The following is a 19,183-nucleotide window of genomic DNA, read 5'->3' on the forward strand; positions in this document are numbered from 1 at the left end:
TAATTCTAATTTTGTGTCTGCCAGTGGACTACAAACTTCTCAAGGGTAGCGTCAAGGTCTTATTCAGCTTCCTTTGTCCATGCCTGCTGCATACAAAGAAGGTGTTCAATACAAACTCATTGAGTGAACAAATGAATGAACACCTTCATCCATTCTTCAGGGATGTACAAGTTTTCACCTCTCCAGTTATTCTATCTTCTGTAAACTACAACAGATGAGATTGCCTTATTTTCTGAGCTCTATACATACATAGCGATACAATCTTTCTTAGTAGATTCTAAACATCTAAAGAGCAGGGGAAAAGCCTTACAGTCTCTTTGTTTCTATGACTTGCACATAGAAGAGCTCAATCTACATTTACTGATTGATTGTTATTGCTCAATTTACTATTCCTTTTTGATTCAGCAAATCACTGAAAAAAATTAAAAAGGAAAGCCTTCTCAGAAATCAAACAACAAAATCACAAAATGTTCTTTTCTAAAAATAACATATCCCCAGAACACTCAAGGCAAAAGCTGTGTGTTTTCTCCTCTCCCATTAATGAGAGAAAGATACGACTTCCTCAGTTTTCATTTTGTCTGCGTCATGTCTGTGTTGCCTGGAGATTTGTAGCTGTTGTTTCAAAAAAGATCAAATGACAACAGGAGATGGATGGTCTCCTTGATTAAAAAGTGGCACTCAGATACATCAGCTTCCTCAAATTCAAGGAGGAGAGGGTTATTTCACAGCTAGTTCCTACTTCAGAGGCACGAATCCCTGGGAGCAGCTGAGGCTGGTCATTCCCCATCAGATCTGCACACACAGGACTCTTAATGCAATGACATGTAGAATAGAATTACAAGGGTTTAGGATTTGTTATTCACTGACTCAAGATAATCTGCATTCAAATCTCAGCTCTGACAGTTACTAGCTGTGTGATCCTGGGCAAGTTACTTAGCCTCTCTAAAGCTTTGGTTTCATCATTGGGAGAATGGGCAGGGGGTGATAATAGCATATGTAATGGAGCTGCTGATGCAGTTGAATGGGATAACACAAAGCACTTACCACTGCCTGTTTCTTAGTGCTCATTAATGGTAGCCATTATCGTTTCACAGCCACAACTGCATGTGTCATAATAGCTACCAAATGTTGAACATTTACTGTGTGCTGTATATACTATGCTAGTTGTTTTTATATAGATGAATTTACTTATAAATCTCAAAACAGTCTTTAATCAGGTACTATCCTCATTTTATAGTTGGGGAAACTAGATTTCCATGAGGCTAAGTAACTTATCCAATATCATGCACCTGTTACAGTGATCTGTGACATGAGTTGCCCTCTTTTCCACAGTCCTGTGTTTCTGTTTTCTGTCTTGAGTGCGCAGGAGGGAGAACCCTGAATCCCATACAACTCCCACAGCTTCTGGAAGGATTTGTGAGATGGGGGTAGGCTGGCCTGTTGGATTCTCTTTAGTACTACTAACTTAGTAGTAATTTGGACTGTAACCCCATGTGTCTCTTACATTGGACTCACATTTGAGTTTCAATGGCCCCTTTAATCACTTTAATTGAATAGTATTGGTCCTTAGATCTTTCCACTCCAAGGGAGAAAAAAAAAAAAGCAGAAAATCCTTCCCTACTATCACCACCAATCTAGAAGGGAAATGGCCTCAGCTGTCCTCCCCTTATTCCTTTCCCATGGACAACATGCTGCCCATAGGTTTTTAGAGACAAAATTGACACCAAGCAGGAAAGGCCCTTTGGCTTTGTTTTATCCCCCACTGGATTCATAGATAAACCCATAGTGAACCACTAGCTCCCTCATCCCCCAATATATCTAACCTTTCCTTTTTCCTTCCTACTAAATATTCTCATCTACCTGGCACTATAGCTTTTATGTATTTGTCAATCCTTAATCTATCAGAGCATCCTCTTTGGGCAGTAGTTGTGGGAGATAGAAAAAGGCCTTGAGCTCCCTCTAGAGGTTGGTATAATGTGACCAAGACACAGGATCCTTGCCTTGACTTCATTGCTTTTTATGACTTTATTGGTAGGGGCAATGTCGCATTCATCTGTGTATGCCAAGAGCCCTACAAGAATGAATTCAAACCAGCATATTCTCCCCTGGAAAAGTGAACCGGGGCCAAAGTGACAATTTTAATAACTCCCTCCAAGTGAGCAGCAGATACAGAGACAACTGCTCTCTCCAGTGTGTAGGCAGGCCACTTTGGCTTCTGGAGCCTGCTGCATCTCAGCAGAAAACGGGAAAGCAACAGAGGGGCTAGCCATCCAACTCTCAGGTTGTGAGGTCTGAGGCCCTACCTGAGATAGAAACAGAAAGAGAAATGTGCTTCCTCCTGGCACCAAACCAGTGAGAGGCACCCAAGGTGATAGACTGCCTAGTGCCAGGCCCTGGAGGTACACAAAGGCTTCCTGATTCAGACAAATAAAAAGCCAGCCACTGTATGAAGCAGGCTTGTGTCTGGAGAATCACTGGCTACATTTCCTGCTCCTGTGCCCATCCTATGCATTGGAAATATTTGGTACTTGCTAAATACATTTTTTGGAATAATGTTGAATGAGTACACACCTAACAGCTGTCCTATGGCTGTTTCCCCTAACTAGTGTAGAGGGCACTTGTGGGAAGAACTATGTCCACCAAAAGAAATATATTCCATTTATAACTTCCAGTGCCTATGAATGCAATCTCATTTGGAAGTAGGGTCTTTGTAGATGTATTCAAAGTCAAAAAGAAGTCATACTGGATTCAGGTTATCCTTAATCCAGTGACAAGTGTCCTTATAAGAAGAGGAAAATTTAGACACAAACACACAGAGGCACGGGGGGAACACTATGTGATGACAGAGGCAAAGATTGGAGCTATATATCCAAAAGCCAAGGGACACCACAGATTTCTGACAACCATAAGAAGCCAGGAGAGATACATGGAATGATCCTTCCCTGGAGTCTTCTGAGGGAGCCTGGCCCTGCTGACATCTCAACTTCAGGCTTCTGGCCTCTATTACTGTGAAAGAATACATTTCTGTTGTTTTAAGTAATTTAATTTATAGTAATTTGATATGGCAGCCCCCAAAAAACTAATACAGGACCTTACTTTTTTCACAGCACAATGAAATGAAAATTTTAGGGTCCCCACAGGGGGAGTATTACATCTCTTACCCCCTCCAAAAAAACCAAACAATATCGAGTTATTATTTTCACTGCTTCCAGTTCTCTGCCTGAAGATAAGGCATTCCAATCATGCAAACAGTTTGGGGCTTAAAATTCAAGGACATACCATGGAGGGGTTGCTGGTAATGTCAGTTAAAGCTCTGTAGTTCCCACAGGGCTTCTGTTCTAAGCAAAAGGAGAATAGAACAGAAACAGAAATTATGGACACACTTCAATTCCCTCATGTGGGACACTGGGAAGCAGCTTTTCCCTTAATCTCTTTGTAAAAATATATTTTGAGAAAGAAGATGTATTTGCAACAATACAGGGCATTACAGACATTACATGCTCTCTGGCCTAGTTGCAGAAATAGCATATCCTCTGCTTAAGGACAATAAACAATCGTCATGGTGTGTTAATCTCATATGCTTCCCAGGAGAAGGGAAAATCATCACATGGAAGTAACAGAGGGTTTCAACATCCTCCCTCCCCACAAAAAGGAATTGTTCTGAGCACCCTCCCTTCCAAAGACCCCACTTCCCAGGAGAGGAACAGCCCCTTTTTGTCATCAAATCCATGATATCTGGCACAAAGGTGGGCATCTTGGAGATTCTCTGAAAAAATTGGAATGGAAGAGCTGGAGATGGACAGGGTCCTCCAGTTGGAGGGATCTGAAGCCACAAAGGTCTCCTGCTCCATCTTTTTCCTACCAAAATCTGTAAAGACATGAGGAGAATCTTTCATCTGAATTTTCTTTAGAAGTTAACATTAATTCAGGGTTAAATCTTCCATTAAAAACCCATTCATGCAATGACTGGGCTTCAATCAAGCCAGCTACACTGCCTAAGAGGACATATTTAAAAATCCTTTCCATTTAAGTGGGCAAGGCAAGGTGAACATAGCATTGCTCAAACCTACCTAGTTTTAGGATAGTTGCTGCTAATCAGCCTGACTCCTTGCAATCTCTTTTGTCAGCATTGACCTTGGATCTCTATTTGCTGACTCTCCTGCTATGTTTTCTTCCCAACAGGGCTCCTGGAAAGCCCCCATTTGGCCCAAGCCCCAAAATTCCCTCTGATCGGCTCTTTTGGAACTCATCCCGCTGAGGCGATGGCTGCCCCTACACATTCTGATTCTAGGAGTTGGAGTCTCTGCTTTGACTGCAGTGAGAAAGAGTCCTGAGAAAGCAGCTCTCCCAGACCTATTGGTTCTCCACAGGCTGCCCTTAGTGGGTTCATCTACCAGCCATGAGAGCAGTGAAGCTCAGCTCACCATTCAGAAATAAGAAATAGTGAAAGGGATTATAAGGGAAAGGAGGAGAATTGAAAGAAAAATTTAGAGAGGGGGACAAACCATGAGAGACTCCTAATTCTGGGAAATGAACAAAGGGTTGCAGAAGGGGAGGTGGGCAGAGGGTTGTGGTAACTGGGTGACAGGCATTAAGGAGGGCATTTGATGGAATGAGCACGGGGTGTTATACTGTATGTTGGCAAATCTAACTTCAATAAAAGCAAAACAAGGGCATCCCAGGTGGCTCAGCGGTTTAGTGCTGCCTTCAGCCCAGGGCCTGATCCTGGAGACCCAGGATCGAGTCCCATGTCAGGCTCCCAGCATGGAGCCTGCTTCTCCCTCTGCCTGTGGTCTCTGCCTCTCTCTCTGTGTGTCTTTCATGAATAAATAAATAAAATCTTTAAAAATAAAACAAAACGAAAAGATCTCTCCTTGCATCATTTAGGTTTTTTAGGCAATATGAGCCTTTAAGAGAATAGAATGGGCCAGATTCCAAATAAATGTTCTATATTATCTTGGCTAAACTTGGTGATGGTTAGACAAAGATGGAATCAGAATGAAAAGAAAAGAGGAAAAATGGTTAGGAATATCAGAACAGCTGGTTTTGCAAATCTACCTTAGGGAAGATCCAAAAGCTGCATTTCCATCAATTAGGGACAGGGTAGTTCAGATTCTAGTGGGAAGGGGGGCAAGTGGTATCTGGTCCAAATAGCCTGAGGTGCTATCATAGAAATTTAAAGATCTACACACACACATACACACCTTTTCCTAGCCCAAGCAGCAAAGCATTTGGATCTCTAGGGTCTAGAAGATGGGAGTTAACCCAGTGACTTAGAAAGGAGGCCAACCTAAGATTAGCAGTAAGCACCCCACTGGAAGAAATGTAAATGGACCCAGTGAAGAAGATATTTTTTGAGGGTGAGAGGTCATTAGACCTCACCAACAGTGCACCTGTCCTGTTACCATGATGGTAACAGAAGAATCTTGGGTCAGGCCACTCCTGAATCTTAATCAATCTACAAAGTGGCTGTAATGACAGCATCTCTATATACTGCAAGGACACTTGGAAGGATTACATGAGACAATGATTGTTAAGAACCTTTGAAAATTACCAATTCCAAACAAATAGAAGGGTTATAATTTGTTTATGACAAATTCCTCTCACCTGCTAAAGGCACAGAGCTTGCTTGTGAGAGGAAATGTGGTGTTAAAACTTTGAGAGGTGGTGTGGGTTGACAAAGGTGTTTGTAAAGTGAATCACATCACAATTAGGTGACCTTGTTAAGCAACTTCAGGTGAAAGTATATTTGGTAATATTGGGAAGAATTTCCCTTGAATCTTGGAACAGTGCCAAGAAGAGCACAAAGTGAAATCTGAGTCACAGTGGGGTCAAGTGAAGAGCCCTTAGTGGGAAATCAGGAGAACTGGATTCTCATACCAGGTATAGCTATGCATGGGCCTGTGTCATCAACTGCCACTGTGGCTATTTTCTCACTTGTAAAATAAAGGCAACATCTCCTAGTTGTTTCCATATGTAATGGTGTGTATGTGTGTATGTGTGTGTGTACACATGTCATGCTTATGAAAGAAGCATTAACCTAACTAGTGTTAAGCTCTGGATTTTGCTTCTGATTGCCAGGATTGTGTAGGGCGCCCCCTTTTCCCATATGTTGCACCTATATGGACTGTGCAACCTTGGGCAAATGACTAACACTATTGGGGTCTCAGTTTTTTCATTTGTAAAATAAAGATGGTAACTGTGCCTATCTATGGGATTGGGATGAGAATTCAACAAGATACTTCATGTAAATCATTTACTGTAGTGAGTTTTTAAAAGGGCTAATATGTTATCCCAGCAATGGATAATAGACTATTACTATCATCCTCACTGTTAGTTCTCTCACAGCCCTACACAGCCCCAAACTGCAGTTGTATATTTACCTGTAGTATCCTCCCACTGAACAGAGAGGCCCACTGAAGGCAAGGATGGGGCCTGTCTCATCATCACTCTACCACCAACCTTTTCCTGAGTACTTTGACTTTCAACAGGTGCTTGGGATGTGTCCTGTCGAATGAAGGGTTCGAAGCAGTGGTTCTCAGCCCTGCCTGCCACTGACATCACCCTGAGAGCTTTAAAAATCTTGAAGTCCAGGGCAGCCTGGGTGGCTCAGTGGTTTAAGCGCTGCCTTTGGCCCAGGGTGTGATCCTGGAGTCCCAGGATTGAGTCCCATGTCAGACTCCCTGCATGGAGCCTGCTTCTCCCTCTGCCTGTGTCTCTGCCTCTCTCTCTCTCTCTCTCTCTCTCTCTCAGTGTGTCTATCACGAATAAATAAATAAAATTTAAAAAGAAAAAACCTTGAAGTCCAGCCCCATCTCCTGAAATTCTGAGTGAATTCATCAAAACTGAGGCCTTGGCATGAATAGTTTTTCAAATGTCCCCTGGGGGCTCCAGGAGGCAGCAGGAGTTGAGAACTACTTCAGAGTCTCAAAGATCAGCCAGCTCAGGCTGGCTCTGAGGCCCGCCCTCCAGCTACCTGCTTCCAACACGGTTTGGAAGGTCCGGGATCCCCTAGGGACACAACTTTCTGGGATTAGAAGCATCTTGTCCTGACTGCTAAGCAGTGTCTCCCCACTACACAGCCCTGCTGGCCTCACCGGCTCCCCATGGAACACAACGCAACCCTCGTCCTGAAACATGGCCCAAGACAAACTGCAACTGCTTTTCTTTTATAGCCAAATTCAGGCACTCTCAGCTCTCAGTGAAAATCATTTGCAGGCCTTGTGGGATAGAGGAGAGAAAATAACGTCTAAAATATATAAATAATTCAAGGCTGAGTTTATTCATGATGCCGTGTTTTCTCCAAGCAGTGGTTTGTATAATCTTTCTTACACTGCCAGTTGGGCTGCCTCCATAGCATTTATTACTGCAGACAACCCGTTAGAAGCTGTTTTGATTTATGCATCTACATTGTATTATGGAGGTAAGTTTATAGCACACTGCGGTTTCTGCTGCTGACATCGTAGGAAGGGGGGGATAAAACCAAAATGACTGGAGGAAAGAATAGGGCATAGTCATTCCACCAGTCTAAGGAGGGCAAGAGAAATGGGCCTATGTACTTTTATGAGATATTTAATTAGTTATCTGGTACACACACTCACACATACCCACGTAAGACCAAAAAAAGTGTTAATCAAACATCTTCTAAGGGACAGTTTATTCTTCTAGGAGATAGTGATACATGGGTGAATAAAGTACATAGAATCCCTGCTCCAATAACATATTGTTGTTCCACCAACATCTTCCTAGGGAAAATGATGCTACCACCATCTCCATCTCCCCAACAGTGCTTAGCACAAGGATAATGCATGGTAGGCATTTCACGTCTATTGACTGAATGAGTGAATCCAAGATGAGGAATAAAATGAAGTTACACTGTCAAGATGCCTTTTTAGCTATCTCTCTTCGTGTCAAGGTTACCTAAGAAAAACCACCCAAAACCTCACTCAATAAGCATTTATTGCTTGGATCTCAAGGATGTTAGACTAGACGGCTCTATTATCTTTGCTTGGCTCACTCACACAGCTCAGACATGGCTGGCTGCCCACTGACCAGGTCAGCCTCTGCTGGAACAATTGGGGTGACTCAGCTGTGCTCCCTGTGTCTCTCCTTCTCCAGTAAACTACACACCATGTCCTCGCAGACAGAAGAACAGAGTGTAGGTAGAAATACACAGGCCAATTGAGGTTTAGGCTTGGAACTAGGAAACCATTACTTCCAATGGATTCTATTGGCTGAAACAGATCACAAGTCCAGCCCAGATTCAAAGCATGAAAGAATACCGTCTTTAGTGGGAGGATTTGGAAAGTCACAGAGCAAAGGACAAGGCTAAAGAGGTGACAAACTGAAGCCACCATTGCAATCTGCCACAGATACCCAGCAAATCAGCAAAGAGCTGTGACTGGAACAAAACTCCTAAGTGGAGTCTACTGTCCTTTCAAGTAGCACCCAAGTACATTCTCACCCAGACTCTGAACAAGGCTCCCTGGTGAGTTTAGGGAGAAAGTATGTGTGTGTTTGAAAATAGTGCAGTGTGCCCTGAGTATCCTCCCACCTATGTCCCTGCTCTCTTCACCTGGGCCCCACCTAGGGTTATCTCCTGCCTCTGATCCCTTGCCCTTGCTCCTACTACTTCTTCCTGCACCTTTCTTTCTTTCTTTTTTTTTTTAAATACTTCTTTTTTAAAAAAATTTTTTTAATTTATTTATGATAGTCACAGAGAGAGAGAGGCAGAGACATAGGCAGAGGGAGAAGCAGGCTCCATGCACCGAGAGCCCGATGTGGGATTCGATCCCGGGTCTCCAGGATCACGCCCTGGGCCAAAAGCAGGCGCCAAACCTCTGCGCCACCCAGGGATCCCTTCCTGCACCTTTCTTAATACACCACTATAATAGAGAGGATGTGTTTATAGTAAAACAATGAGACAGAATTTTATTTAATTTTTTATTATTTTTTAAAGACCATTCATTCATTCATTCATGAGAGACACAGAAAGACAGGCAGAGACACAGGGAGAAGGAGAAGCAGGTTCCATGCAGGGAGCCGGACATGGGACTCGATCCTGGGTCTCCAGGATTAGACCCTGGGCCAAAGGCGGCAGTAAACTGCTGGGCTACCGGGGCTGCCCAGAGACAGAATTTTAGCTGCAATATACTGAGGGATTACCACATCCCAGGCCCTGCAGTGGCTAAAGGACTTTGCACATGTTACCTCACTGAATCCTTATACCTACCTTATGAGTGAGTGAAAATTATCTCTTATTTTACCTCTGGGGGCTGAAAAATAAATATCAGAGGTGATAAAGTCACTTATCCAAGGTTTTAGAACTAGTAATTAATCAAGTCAGGTTTCAAATCTAGTTTGTCTCCATCAGAGCCCATGTTTCTAACCACTATACCATATCGGCCATCCTTGAACGCATTCGGTCTCCTTCACTAAACCATGACACCAATCTTGGTAAGGAATTTCCATTTTCTTAAAGCAAAAGACCATGATCTTCTGCCCTGCCCCTTCTTATCAGCTATTGCAAAGAAGAATTCAAGTTCACACAACAATATCATGGATTATTTTCCACTGGGAACAAGGATTGGGGGCAGATTGCGAAACTTCCTGTCTTATATGATTTCTACCGGCTCCCACAAGAATATTCCAGGCTTTGTTAGTCAGAGTGACTGCAAATGAGGCCATAGATTCAGTTTCTCCTTAGGCCACTTGGAGTCAATGTAATGCCTGCTGTAATTTGCTTGCCCACACAAGCACCAATAATTCTTTGTGTAATTTCCTATTGTTGGTTGGGAAGGATGCTGATTCTGAACCAGAGAGAAAGTCTGAGAATCTCATGTACGTTATTGCAAAAGTTTGATCCCAACAAGAGTGCCTTGATATGGACAGTGGAAGAGTGTGACCAGAGGAACATGTGGCAGCTTATTCCAAAGTTGAGCTGGGAAAGGAGACTGACTTTCCCATAAGTGGACTGTCTATCCAGTCCTCACCTCTGCAAGCTGAATTTAGCCTTCCCATTAACCTCTATTTAACATTGACACCCAAAGAGCAACAGACAAATGGAAACCTACCACCTGACCCATAGGTTTCCAGGCTCATGAAAGTTCCAATGCAGAACCCTGGGGAAAGCTGGATTCTAAACCACCATGGCTTAGATTTAAAGCCCTGAGAAGAACATGCTCAGAGATGCTGGAGAAAAAATACGTTACATATATATCCATAATACTTTTGGTGCAATTAATCAGCCAACTACATAGGTAAAAATAACAGGCCTGTTTCATTCCATTGGTCAAGGGGAGTTTGCTGGGCACCAACCTTCAATGGGAAAGGAGTATACAATCCTCAATAGTGAAGTTTACCGCATTAGAGAAAAAGGTGGAAGAGTAGAAGAGAGCCTTCTATGCCCAAACAAGGAAGAGTGGAAATCAGAACCCTGTCTTTAAGGCACAGTGACCCCATCCACTAGTAAACATATCCCAGGGAGTGGTAAGCTGGGATCAATCACACTGGCCATTCCTCTCCCCTTGGAGCAGAGTGAATGAAGGATTGGAGACAGGGCCATAGTCTACCTCCTTAACATTCCTGACATGAGAAAAATGGACAGAAATCACCTCACTTTTGAAAGGATGTTTTGATATTAATAAATGGACATCAGTATGTCTACTCTTACAAAAGCCCATGGGGGGGTGGCTAATTTTGAAGACAAGTAAAAAAACCAGCTGAGAGTGCAAGAACATGGATAGAGAGAAACTAAAAGGATTTAGAGGCAGTCTGTTCAATGCAGCCTTTGCTCCTGGGAAGCAGACCCGTCCCTTATGCACAGCTGTGATGTGTGGGACAGAGTTGGGTTCATGAGAGAATGCAGAGGCATCATCAGAGAAGCAGATGCTAAATTGTTCTTAGAATGAAGCAGGGGCTGAGGTGTGAGCCAAATGGGAAGCAGGGAACCAGAAAAAGGAGGGAGGAGACCACCAAAGAGGACAAAAGGGAGGTGGCAGGAACCCACTCTGGACATGGCCGTCTTCCCTTGCAGGTGGACTGCTACCTCCCCCAGAGGGCTCAGGCTAGAGTGGGATGGATGCTGTCCAAGGGAGGCTTAATGACCTCTTCATGTTGGTTTCTTTGTTCTATAAAGGCATGTACAACTGCATTAGTATGCTCAGCAAAGGGCCTCCTTTTGTTGTGGCAGGTGCTGTAGGAATTCAGAACAGCTGATGTTTCATAAAATCATGAGCCTGCAGAGAGCCCTGGGAGGTCAGAAAGCCCAGGCCCCTGCCCCTCACATCTGGTCCCTCTGTTGAATGGTGCTGCAGCTCAGAAATATTTTTAAAATCATGTTTATTGTACTTCATCTTCTTTCAAAAGTGATACATTTTCATTAGAAAAACGTGCAGCATGCAGTAAAGCAGAGAAGAAAACAAAAATAATTTCTAATCTTACCACCACCGAATGAGAGCCACTGTCAAATCTCAGTGGGGAACCAATCGTTCTCTCTCAATCTCTTACCTGCGGGATACAGGTATGCATATGTGTCTGTATGTGTCTGTGTGTATTGTAAATGTACAAAAAGAAAGTGGGACTTTTCCTACTACTACAGAATTATCAGATAAAGATGTGAACAAAGAGGCATTAAGTGCCACACATTTTAAATAGAGTCAAACGCCTCTCACAAGCCTTGTCAAAAAGTGACCAAACTCACATGGTTACCTTCAACTATCACCCTGCATCACACCATCACCTGCCTTCCCATCTATGAAAGAAGACCAAGGAGAAGAGAAAGAGGCACTCTATGACTATTGAGTGGCAATGCTATAGCATATCAAGATCCCAGCAAAAATTCTATGACATATGGAAGAGGAGAAGCTTTCCAAGAAGATAAGTTTTAAATATATGGAACACTGGCAAGAAGAGAATACTGACACTGCATCCTCCAGTTGGCCACCTGAGTAAACAGCAGTCTTTTTACTGTTGATTTGCTTGGTTCCTGCTTAAGTATGAAAATAGAGCATTTAGAGAGAGAGAGAGAGAGAAAGAGAGAGAGAGAAAGTGGAGCTGGGGGTACATCCACAAAGCAGCCTGTTCCTTCAGCTGTCCTTGCAAAGATGCACCAACTTTCAGGAGGTTAGGTGGACACTGTAGAAGATAATTTTGACCCATCTTTCTGGCAATCCCATTAAAGACTGGGTTGTGCAGGAAGAGGAGCTAAAAATCAGGAGGCTGTGGGTGAACTCCTAAGGGAGCATCTGAGGGAGAGTCAGAAATTGTCAGCTGGAGTTCCATCTCTGTAGTTGAAAGGCCCCTGAAGAGGAACCCGAGAAAACTGACAATGTGCCCACCAGGAGGGACCCACAGAGAGGGGAATCCACCATGGAGAGGGCCCTGAGGGCCTATCAGTGTGGACCAAAGAAACTATGACTGCCATCAGAGAACCTCAGCAGCAGACAGCTCAATAAGCAGCGCAGTCCTTGCTCTCTTTGTCTCTCCCGCCAAACACACGAGAGGAGCTGTTGCCTCCAAGGGGGGGGTGAAAAGACTGCCTCCAGAGAAGGGAAGGAAGAGGAAGAGTAAAGAGCCAGCTGGGTCCCTCCTCCTCACGTGTCCTAGGTCTCAAGCCCTGATAGCATTGGAAGGATGAGAAAAGATGAGATTGGTCATTTATGCTGGAAAGATTTGTTATAACCAAAGGGAATAGGAAATTATGGAATCTGCTACCTGTTAGGTAAGAGATTTAACACCACATCATTGGGAACAGAGCCTAGGGTCACAGTAACTGGGCGAAAATCCCTTGATGTTTGTAACCCAGCATGTTAACATGTTTCTATAAACTTAAAACACACTCGCACACATATGCAATGCATACACAATACACACATGCATATACACACATGTGTATATACATATACACACATATACATGCACACACATACACACATGTATTGATACACATGCATATATACACAGTTACATATATATGCACGCATATACATGCATACATAATACACATACACACATGCATACACACATAATACACACGTGCACTCATGTGCACATATATACACATATGTGTACATGTATGTATACATACACACATCAAAATACACATTTTTTTTAATCTGGACAAAATAAAACACAGCCAAAGGCGACTTTATTTTTTCACATCCCTGCCTTTTCTCCCTGATTCTGTGACCCTTCCTTCTCAGCACCTGCATGAAATCTCAAGCGGCTTCCAACATTTCTCTATTTACTGTCACATAGAACCAAGTCTGGTCTCCCCTCACCCAATCTTGCATCCTATTTAAAGTCCCTCTCCTCCCTGCAGCTCACACTTGCCTCAAGTGGGGGAACCTGGGGGAGGAAGCATATGGTGGTGTCAAGGTCAGCTTCCATACATTGTGGAATCACTATGTTGTACTCCTGAAGGGAACATAACATTGTGTCCCAACTATACTCAAATTAAAAAAAATAAAAATAAAAAATCCGGTTAGTGTAACACCCAACATTTGTGAAGTTGTAAAGAAAGTAATATAATCTACTTACTGCTAGTGGCTATAAGCATACTCTTTTATGATGACCAAATAACGAAATGTATGAACAGTCAAAAAATAAAATATTTAAAAGAAAATAAAGAGATTAGAGGGTGTGGTGGCTTTGTTATGAGGGAAGTTAATTCCCAGGATTCCATATCTGTGAGGTTGCAGGGAGGGGACAATATAAGAGAAGTGTACATGAAATGTAAAAAGGCTTAGTGGAGCAGTGGCCATTTTTTACATCTTAAAGTTTGGTCCCTAGACCAAACCAGGGACCACACCAGGGACCACACCAGGGACCATGACAGCTTGTACACGTGGTCACTGATGCTCCAGCTCCCCTTGTTGGTGTGGAGCAGAGCCAGGGCCTGCAGCACCTCTAGCTCCCACTAGATTGCTTCTTTCAGCTTCTCCAAGTCCCAAGTCAGGAGCATGCACAGCTCCATGGCAAAGGGCACTAGCTGCTCCTGCATGACACCAGGTCATCAAAGTGGGAGGGCATGAGAGACACACAGCAGTTTCAGTTTATTCTTGTGGGATCCAGTGCATCACCTGTTCCAGTTTTTTCCTTGTTCTCCTCCACTTCGTGTCCATTTAATTTTTTTTATTTTTTTTATTGGAGTTCAATTTGCCAACATATCGCATAATACCCAGTGCTCATCACGTCAAGTGCCCCCCACAGTGCCCATTTCTTATCCCAACTGCTAGCCAAGCAAACCTATAGTGACTTCAAGCCCAGCACCAGAGGCAGAGTGCCAGACTTTTATGACTTCTATGTCAACTCCCACAATGGAAGAAAGTCTAACCCCTTATTTTCTATCACCTATAGTGGTTCTGCTTCTCTGATTAAACTCTGAGAAAAAAAGAACCAATTCCTAGCACCTTGATGCCCTCACTGGCTGGTCATGCATTACTGTCCTGCAGTGCATGGCTTCCTTTCTACCTACACTTAATCCCTTTTTGGTCACCTCATATGTCCATGCAGTCCTCTTCCCTGATACCTCTTTCAAGGAAGTCCACATCTACCACCCCTTCCATGGAGTCAATTTCTGGCCCACAAGGAACATACATAAAATGTAGACCTACAGACTCCAGAACTGCAGTCTCTTTTCACTAGAGCCCTCTATAAATAGTTTGAAGCATGGATCAGATACTAGTCCTTAGGTTCCCCAAATACCAAGGGAAGCATATCAAGTTCTCCAGTTGATTTTCTCCATCAAATTGCTTTTTGTTAGGCAATACAATCTCCCTAAGAGGTAGGATATATTTCTCCATTTCTACTGGCTTGGAGCTTAGCCAAATGACTGGTTTTGTCCAATTATGAGAAAAAGTAATACTGTGTTAATTTTGAATCAAGGTATAAAAAGGCATTTTTCAACTAATTCTTATACTTCTGCCACCACTATTAAAACTTGTCTTGGGCAACTTGCTGGTTCGAGAATAAAAACTTGAATCCACCTATAGCTAAAAATAAACCTAATTAAACCATAGTCTGAAGTAGAGCTTCCCAGAAGAGTCCAGCTTAGATCATCCAAATTGTAGTCAATCTGCAAATCCATGAACATAAGCATTTATTGTTATAACCTAATGAGATTATGAGGGGGCTTTTTTGTTGAGTTATGCGGCATTATATTATTATGGCAGTAGTTGACTGGTACATTTGGCTTATAGTGAAAAGGAAGTATATGCCTTCGGTAATTCTCTCCAAACACTTTCCCATATATCCAGACTCCTAATAATTCTTTTTTTTATTTGAATTCAATTAGCCAACAAATAGAACACCATTAGTTTCAGATAATTTATCAGTTAATAATTTATCGGTTTTGCATAACACCCAGTGTGAATTACATCTCATGCCTTCCTTAATGCTCTCACCCAATTACCCCATCCCCTCACCTCCCCTCCAGCAACGCTATTTCTTTCCCATTGTTAAGAGTCTCTCATGGTTTGTCTCTCTCTCTGAGGACTTCCCATTCAGCTTTCCCTCCCTTACTGTATGAGCCTCCGCACTGTTTCTTACATTCCAATATATGTGAAACCATATAATAATTTTCTTTCTCTGATTGATTTATTTCCTTTGGCATGATACCCTCCAGTTTTATCCACATCAATGTAAATGGTAGGTATTCATCCTTTCTGATGGCTGAGTAATATTCTATTCTCTCTATATATATATATAGAATATACATATTCTTCTTTATCCATTCATGTGTTGATGGACATCTCAGCTCTTTTCACAGTTTGGACATTGCTGCTATGAATATTGGGGTGCGGGTGCCCCTTTGGATCACTACATTTGTATCTTTGGGTCAAATAACTAACAGTGTTATTGCTAGATCATAGGGTAGCTCTATTTTTAACTTCTTGAGGAATCTCCATACTGTTTTCCATAGTGGCTGTACCAGCTTGCATTCCATTCTACAGTGTAAGAAGGCTCCCCTTTCTCCACATCTTCACCAACATTTGTTGTTTCTTGTCTTGTTAATTCTAGCCATTCTGTTGGGTGTAAGGTGGTATCTCATTGTGGCTTTGATTTATATTTCCCTGATGCCAAGTGATGTGGAGCATTTTTCACGTCTGTTAGCCATTTGTATGTCTTTGGAGAGATGTCTGCTCATGTCTTCTGCCCATTTCTTGACTGTATTATTTGTTGTTTGGGTGTTGAGTTTGATAAGTTCTTTATAGATCTTGGATACTAGCCCTTTATGTGATATGTCATTTGCAAATATCTTCTCTCATTTTGTAGGTTGCCTCTTAGTTTTTTTGACTGTTTCCTTTGCTGTGCAGAAGCTTTTGATCTTGATGAAGTACCAATAGTTCATTTTTGCTTTTGTTTCCCCTGCCTTTGGAGACATGTCTGGCAAGAAGTTGCTGCTGCCGAGGTCGAAGAGGTTGCTGCCCATGTTCTCCTCTAGGATTTTGATGGATTCCTCTCTCACATTTAAATCTTTCATCCATTTTGAGTTTATCTTTCTGTACAATGTAAGAAAATGGTCATTTCATTCTTCTACATGTGGCTGTCCAATTTTCCCAGCACTGTTTATTGAAAAGACTGTCTTGGGCAGCCCAGGTGGCTCAGCGGTTTAGCTCCTGCCTTCAGCCCAGAGTGTGATCCTAGAGACCAGGGATTGAGTCCCATGTCAGACTCCCTGCATGGAGCCTGCTTCTCCCTCTGCCTGTGTCTCTGCCTCTCTCTCTCTCTCTCTCTTTCTCTCTCTCTCTCTCTCAAATAAATAAATAAAATCTTTAAATCTAAAAAAAAATACTGCATTTTTTCCCATTGGATATTCTTTCCTGCTTTGTCAAAGATTAGTTGACTATAGACTTGAGGGTCCATTTCTGGGTTCTCAATTCTGTTCCATTGATCTATGTGTCTGTCAAACTCTCACTATTCGCAGATGACATGAAACTTTATATGGGAAAACCAAAACACCACCCCAAAATTGCTAGAACTCATACAGCAATTCAGCAACATGGCAGGATATGAAATCAATGCACAGAAATCAGTTGCATTTCTATATACTAACTATGGGTCAGGAGAAAGAGAAATTAAGGAATCAATCCCATTTACAATTGCACCAAAAACCATAAGATACCTAAGAATAAACCTAACCAAAGAGGTAAAGGATCTGTACTCTAAAAACTACAGGATACTTATGAGAGAAATTGAGGAAGACAAAAAGAAATGAACATTCCATGCTCATGGATTGAAAGAATAAATATTGTTGAAATGTCTATGTTACCCAGAGCAATCTACACGTTCAATTCAATCCCTATCAAAATATGTATACAATGGAATATTATTCAGCCATTAGAAACGACAAATACCCACCATTTGCTTCAACGTGGATGGAACTAGAGGGTATTATGCTGAGTGAAATAAGTCAGTCAGAGAAGGACAAACATTATATGGTCTCATTCATTTGGGGAATATAAAAAATAGTGAAAGGGAATAAAGGGGAAAGGAGGAAAAATGAGTGGGAAATATCAGAAAGGGAGACAGAACATGAGAGACTCCTAACTCTGGGAAACGAACAAGGGGTGGTAGAAAGGGAGGTGGGCAGGGGGTGGGGGTGACTGGGTGATGGGCACTGAGGGGGGCACTTGGTGGGATGAGCACTGGGTGTTATGTTATATGTTGGCAAATTGAACTCCAATAAAAAATAAATTAAAAAAAGAAAACAAAATACCATCGACATGAGGCATGGTAGATGATGTGCAAGTGCCTCTTCCCACCTGCATCTGTGCACTTCACTCCTTCACTCTGAAGGTTCTTGCAAAGAATGAAGCCTCAATGCTACCTGATGAGGCCCCCAGTCTACCAAGGATTGAGGTAGTATCACATCCTTCATTGTGGCTAAAGTTATCTTGCATTTAAATGCATTTAAATACCTGATGAATAAGAAATAAGTTAAAAGTTATATTAAATTCAACTGAAATAAAACATATTGAATTGAATTAATGAACCACAGAAAAACAAACAAACAAACAAAAAGACTCCATGCTGTTTCCAGCATGAAGGCTCCCCCAAATCAAATGTGGCAGAAAATGTTTTTAAATGATATTTTAAATATTTTCAATAAAGGCAGTAAAAAAAAATTGTCCAACTGTTTAGAGATTTCTCTTCCAAGGTTTTAGAGATTTTTACTCCTGAGCCAGGCTTTTAGATTAAAAAAAAGAAGAAGAAGAAGAAGAACACAAGTTACATGACAAATGTTTTATTTTGCTAAACAATATGATAAATTTAGATCTCTAAAGGACATTATAAAGCTTTAATATTTCCATTTTCACAAAAGGTTCATTCCCCTTCTCATTCTAACATTATCATCAAAGAAATATACTTGCCTTAAAATTTTCTCAAAATGCCCTATCTCCTATCTTTGTCTTTGATTTTCTCCAAACCAACATGGTTATTCAGGTTCAGTAGTGTTACATAAAAATGCATGGCTATTTACTCATATGCAGAATTTAAGTACCAAAACAACCGAACAAAGAAAAAAGAGACAAAATGAAAACACTCTTAAATACAGAGAACAAATTGGTGGTTGCCAAAGGGGAGGTGGAGGGTGGGGAAATAGATAAAAGGGATAAGACTAAAATTATCCTGATGAGCACTAAGAAATGTATAAAATTGTTGAATCATATCGAACAGCTAAAACTAATACAGCATATCTGTTAGTTACACACCCAGTTAAAAAAAAATAAAGAAAGAAAAGAAAACGCATGGCTAGTCTCAAAGCATTTTTTTAAGCATACATATAGTTGACCATAAAGCATCCCAGAACCCTCTGGAGTGGTGTTAATAAGCATAGTGCAAATAGAATTGATGGTCTTAAATGTCTGCCTTCCTACACTGATGTTTAGGAATGATGATAGGGAAGCACAAAGCTTCCTTCAATAGCTACTACACAATTCTGATCAATATTATTAATAAAAGCTATCAATGATTGATCAATTAGGCAAGCCAAACATGGTTCTATCATTTAACCCTTATGACCAAAAGCACTCTATGAGAGATACTCTTAATATCTGCACTTACAGATGAAGAGACAGGATCAAGGGGGTTTAGTGACTTAACCTAAGAGAAAATCTAGATGGTAAGTGATGGAACCTATTCTTTCCCTAATCCCAAGACACCAACTCTTAACTAAATT

The 19,183-nt window shown here is 41.8% G+C and overlaps 1 protein-coding gene and 1 long non-coding RNA gene across 2 annotated transcripts in view; one reads left to right on the plus strand and one right to left on the minus strand.

Moving 5' to 3' along the window:
- LOC144290894 (uncharacterized) overlaps positions 1–4,804 on the plus strand; it is a 44,354-nt gene extending 39,550 nt beyond the window's left edge. Inside the window, exon 3 of the long non-coding RNA XR_013358384.1 lies at positions 4,183–4,804. This is a non-coding gene — a long non-coding RNA (uncharacterized LOC144290894). The remainder of the gene's footprint in view (positions 1–4,182) is intronic.
- LOC144301242 (uncharacterized) overlaps positions 1–19,183 on the minus strand; it is a 417,552-nt gene that overhangs the window by 161,756 nt on the left and 236,613 nt on the right. The window lies entirely within an intron of this gene.

Source organism: Canis aureus, chromosome 2 (assembly GCF_053574225.1).
Source record: "Canis aureus isolate CA01 chromosome 2, VMU_Caureus_v.1.0, whole genome shotgun sequence".
Taxonomy (NCBI): Eukaryota; Metazoa; Chordata; class Mammalia; order Carnivora; family Canidae; genus Canis; species Canis aureus.